The sequence below is a fragment of the Oncorhynchus clarkii genome, chromosome 17, assembly GCF_045791955.1.
Source record: "Oncorhynchus clarkii lewisi isolate Uvic-CL-2024 chromosome 17, UVic_Ocla_1.0, whole genome shotgun sequence".
NCBI lineage: Eukaryota > Metazoa > Chordata > Actinopteri > Salmoniformes > Salmonidae > Oncorhynchus > Oncorhynchus clarkii.
In genome coordinates this window covers 81141532-81147685 of record NC_092163.1, presented here as the reverse complement: position 1 = coordinate 81147685, position 6154 = coordinate 81141532, and positions in this window count along the sequence as shown.

The following is a 6154-nucleotide window of genomic DNA, read 5'->3' as shown; positions in this document are numbered from 1 at the left end:
TCAGACAAGCGTTCACTCACAGTGAAGAAGGCATCAATCTGGCAGTACAAAACATCAACTATATATTCAGACAAGCGTTCACTCACAGTGAAGAAGGCATCAATCTGGCAGTACAAAACATCAACTATATATTCAGACAAACGTTCACTCACAGTGAAGAAGGCATCAATCTGGCAGGTAAAAACATCAACTATATATTCAGACAAACGTTCACTCTCAGTGAAGAAGGCATCAATCTGGCAGTAAAAACATCAACTATATATTCAGACAAACGTTCACTCACAGTAAAGAAGACATCAATCTGGCAGGTAAAAACATCAACTATATATTCAGACAAACGTTCACTCTCAGTGAAGAAGGCATCAATCTGGCAGTAAAAATATCAACTATATATTCAGACAAACGTTCCCTCACAGTAAAGAAGACATCAATCTGGCAGTAAAAAACATCAACTATATATTCAGACAAACGTTCACTCACAGTAAAGAAGACATCAATCTGGCAGTAAAAAACATCAAACTATATATTCAGACAAACGTTCACTCACAGTAAAGAAGACATCAATCTGGCAGAACAAAACATCAACTATATATTCAGACTAACGGCAAAAGAAGCACAACTGAAATTGATAAAAACAACTAACAAAAAGACCACAGATGACAACTGGTTTGATGCAGATTGTAAAATTATAAGGAAAAAACTTAGAACACTATCCAACCAAAGTACAGAGACCCAAATAATGTTGAATTACGCCTTCATTACTGTGAGACTTTACAACTCTATAAATGTACATTGTGAACCAAAAAAAACACAGTACAACATCAAGCAGCTGACACTAATCCATAAACACAAACAACTTCTGGAAAAAAAAATGTAAAAAAGAAAAAATCTTAACAATAAGAATTAGTGATACAAAATGGTGACATACGGACAAACCATTTTTAAAACACTCTACAACTCCGTTCAAATTAACACAAACGCAGAACAACGCTAAATTCATGAGAAGTTGAATGGATTAGAAAAGCTATAAAGCACATTCAAAATACATCGGACTCCCTACCTTACTGACCAGGAGCTCTATAAGAAACTAAACTATTACTGACCAGGAGCTCTGTAAGAAACTAAACTATTACTGACCAGGAGCTCTATAAGAAACTAAACTATTACTGACCAGGAGCTCTATAAGAAACTAAACTATTACTGACCAGGAGCTCTATAAGAAACTAAACTATTACTGACCAGGAGCTCTATAAGAAACTAAACTATTACTGACCAGGAGCTCTATAAGAAACTAAACTATTACTGACCAGGAGCTCTATAAGAAACTAAACTATTACTGACCAGGAGCTCTATAAGAAACTAAACTATTACTGACCAGGAGCTCTATAAGATACTAAACTATTACTGACCAGGAGCTCTATAAGCAACTAAACTATTACTGACCAGGAGCTCTATAAGACACTAAACTATTACTGACCAGGAGCTCTATAAGAAACTAAACTATTACTGACCAGGAGCTCTATAAGACACTAAACTATTACTGACCAGGGGCTCTATAATACACTAAACTATTACTGACCAGGAGCTCTATAAGAAACTTCAAGCCCTCAAATTTAAAAAAGCATGCGGACCTGGTGGCATCCTAAATTAAATGCTCAAACTCACTAGTGCAAAATTTCAATTGGCTTTAATTTGATCCTGAGTGTAGGTTATTTCCCTGACATCTGGAATCACGAACTCATAACCCCAATCTTGAAGAACGGAGACAAATTTGACCCTAATAATTACAGAGGCATTTGTGTGAACAGTAACCTGGTTTCTGTCGTATTATACATGGAAGAGTTATAAACTTACTTAATAACCACAATGTCTTGAGTAAAAGCCAAATTGACTGAAACACTGATCATATTTACACCCTACACACCCTGATAGATAAACATGTCTACCACCATAAGACCAAAATGTACGCTGGCTTTAAAGCATTTGATTCTATTTGGCATACAGGAAAACATATTGAAAGTGGTGTAGGGGTTAAGGAGCTAGAGCAGTACTGCCAGACCTGGGCCCTGGCAGTAAACACCCACAGCACATGGCCTACAGCAGAGCCTGGAGGAGCTAGAGCAGTACTGCCAGACCTGGGCCCTGGCAGTAAACATCCACAGCACATGGCCTACAGCAGAGCCTGGACGAGCTAGAGCAGTACTGCCAGACCTGGGCCCTGGCAGTAAACACCCACAGCACATGGCCTACAGCAGAGCCTGGAGGAGCTAGAGCAGTACTGCCAGACCTGGGCCCTGGCAGTAAACACCCACAGCACATGGCCTACAGCAGAGCCTGGACGAGCTAGAGCAGTACTGCCAGACCTGGGCCCTGGCAGTAAACACCCACAGCACATGGCCTACAGCAGAGCCAGGACCTGCTAGAGCAGTACTGCCAGACCTGGGCCCTGGCAGTAAACACCCACAGCACATGGCCTACAGCAGAGCCAGGACCTGCTAGAGCAGTACTGCCAGACCTGGGCCCTGGCAGTAAACACCCACAGCACATGGCCTACAGCAGAGCCTGGAGGAGCTAGAGCAGTACTGCCAGACCTGGGCCCTGGCAGTAAACACCCACAGCACATGGCCTACAGCAGAGCCTGGACGAGCTAGAGCAGTACTGCCAGACCTGGGCCCTGGCAGTAAACACCCACAGCACATGGCCTACAGCAGAGCCTGGAGGAGCTAGAGCAGTACTGCCAGACCTGGGCCCTGGCAGTAAACACCCACAGCACATGGCCTACAGCAGAGCCTGGACGAGCTAGAGCAGTACTGCCAGACCTTGGCCCTGGCAGTAAACACCCACAGCACATGGCCTACAGCAGAGCCAGGAGGAGCTAGAGCAGTACTGCCAGACCTGGGCCCTGGCAGTAAACACCCACAGCACATGGCCTACAGCAGAGCCTGGACGAGCTAGAGCAGTACTGCCAGACCTTGGCCCTGGCAGTAAACACCCACAGCACATGGCCTACAGCAGAGCCAGGACCTGCTAGAGCAGTACTGCCAGACCTGGGCCCTGGCAGTAAACACCCACAGCACATGGCCTACAGCAGAGCCAGGACCTGCTAGAGCAGTACTGCCAGACCTGGGCCCTGGCAGTAAACACCCACAGCACATGGCCTACAGCAGAGCCAGGACCTGCTAGAGCAGTACTGCCAGACCTGGGCCCTGGCAGTAAACCCCAAAAATACTAAAATAATATTTTCCAGAGAGGATCCAGATCTCAGGGAAATAGACCAAAGTTCTAAATTGGTATAAAATATATAGAGTACTGCACACACTACAACTACTACTTAGGTTTAATAATAAGCTCAACTGGACAGCTTTATGATGCAGTGAATGAACGGGCTAGGCATCCCGCTAGCGGGACAACTTCCGATGAAACTGGAGATTGCAGATTGTAGCTCTGATCCAGCCTCTCGTCAGGATATACAGCCGTCTGCAATTACTGACTCCTTCTGCAGCTTGGAAAGCCAGTGTTCCATTGTCAGGAAGAGAGAGCCTCTTGGATGTCCTGTGTTGGTTGTTGCTCAAAGACAGTTTTGTTGTAAAGTATTTGTAGCCAGTCCTGCTGAGGTATGTGTTTGCCAATAGGACTCAGTGTTTTTGATTATTGAAGTTGTTCTCTTTATGTTTGTATTATTCTGTTTGATTTGTTCACAGGGAGGGGGGCATCTTGGGAGTGCTTAGGCAAGAGGCCTGCGGGCATACATACAGTGCCTTGCGAAAGTATTCGGCCCCCTTGAACTTTGCGACCTTTTGCCACATTTCAGGCTTCAAATATAAAGATATAAAACTGTATTTTTGTGTGAAGAATCAACAATAAGTGGGACACAATCATGAAGTGGAACGACATTTATTGGATATTTCAAACTTTTTTAACAAATCAAAAACTGAAAAATTGGGCGTGCAAAATTATTCAGCCCCCCTTAAGTTAATACTTTGTAGCGCCACCTTTTGCTGTGATTACAGCTGTAAGTCGCTTGGGGTATGTCTCTATCAGTTTTGCACATCGAGAGACTGACATTTTTTCCCATTCCTCCTTGCAAAACAGCTTGAGCTCAGTGAGGTTGGATGGAGAGCATTTGTGAACAGCAGTTTTCAGTTCTTTCCACAGATTCTCGATTGGATTCAGGTCTGGACTTTGACTTGGCCATTCTAACACCTGGATACGTTTATTTTTTAACCATTCCATTGTAGATTTTGCTTTATGTTTTGGATCATTGTCTTGTTGGAAGACAAATCTCCATCCCAGTCTCAGGTCTTTTGCAGACTCCATCAGGTTTTCTTCCAGAATGATCCTGTATTTGGCTCCATCCATCTTCCCATCAATTTTAACCATCTTCCCTGTCCCTGCTGAAGAAAAGCAGGCCCAAACCATGATGCTGCCACCACCATGTTTGACAGTGGGGATGGTGTGTTCAGGGTGATGAGCTGTGTTGCTTTTACGCCAAACATAACGTTTTGCATTGTTGCCAAAAAGTTCAATTTTGGTTTCATCTGACCAGAGCACCTTCTTCCACATGTTTGGTGTGTCTCCCAGGTGGCTTGTGGCAAACTTTAAACAACACTTTTTATGGATATCTTTAAGAAATGGCTTTCTTCTTGCCACTCTTCCATAAAGGCCAGATTTGTGCAATATACGACTGATTGTTGTCCTATGGACAGAGTCTCCCACCTCAGCTGTAGATCTCTGCAGTTCATCCAGAGTGATCATGGGCCTCTTGGCTGCATCTCTGATCAGTCTTCTCCTTGTATGAGCTGAAAGTTTAGAGGGACGGCCAAGTCTTGGTAGATTTGCAGTGGTCTGATACTCCTTCCATTTCAATATTATCGCTTGCGCAGTGCTCCTTGGGATGTTTAAAGCTTGGGAAATCTTTTTGTATCCAAATCCGGCTTTAAACTTCTTCACAACAGTATCTCGGACCTGCCTGGTGTGTTCCTTGTTCTTCATGATGCTCTCTGCGCTTTTGACAGACCTCTGAGACTATCACAGTGTAGGTGCATTTATACGGAGACTTGATTACACACAGGTGGATAGTATTTATCATCATTAGTCATTTAGGTCAACATTGGATCATTCAGAGATCCTCACTGAACTTCTGGAGAGAGTTTGCTGCACTGAAAGTAAAGGGGCTGAATCATTTTGCACGCCCAATTTTTCAGTTTTTGATTTGTTAAAAAAGTTTGAAATATCCAATAAATGTCGTTCCACTTCATGATTGTGTCCCACTTGTTGTTGATTCTTCACAAAAAAATACAGTTTTATATCTTTATGTTTGAAGCCTGAAATGTGCAAAAGGTCGCAAAGTTCAAGGGGGCCGAATACTTTCGCAAGGCACTGTATACTGTATAGTATGTACTCTGTCTATGCACACTGGCTAAGACCTGGGCGGCCACCCCCTGTATTGTGGTTAGCGTGCCAGGTGGCATTAAGGTAGATAGGTAGTGGGTAGGCAGGTAAGGTAGGAGAGGGGACTCTAACTTTTACTTTCTTTGCTTTGGTTCCGTCCAGCCACTTTTCCCCACATTAGCATGTTAAGGAAATAAGTCACATACTTCTTTACCTCCACCTACAGTCACATACCTCTTTACCTCCACCTACAGTCACATACCTCTATACCTCCACCTACAGTCCCATACCTCTATACCTCCACCTACAGTCCCATACCTCTTTACCTCCACCTACAGTCACTTACCTCTTTACCTCCACCTACAGTCACATACCTCTTTACCTCCACCTACAGTCCCATACCTCCACCTACAGTCACATACCACTTTACCTCCACCTACAGTCACATACCTCTTTACCTCCACCTACAGTCACATACCTCTTTACCTCCACCTACAGTCACATACCTCTTTACCTCCACCTACAGTCACATACCTCTTTCACTCCACCTACAGTCACATACCTCTTTACCTCCACCTACAGTCACATACCTCTTTACCTCCACCTACAGTCCCATACCTCCACCTACAGTCAGATACATCTTTACCTCCACCTACAGTCACATACCTCTTTACCTCCACCTACAGTCACATACCTCTTTACCTCCACCTACAGTCACATACCTCTTTACGTCCACCTACAGTCCCATACCTCCACCTACAGC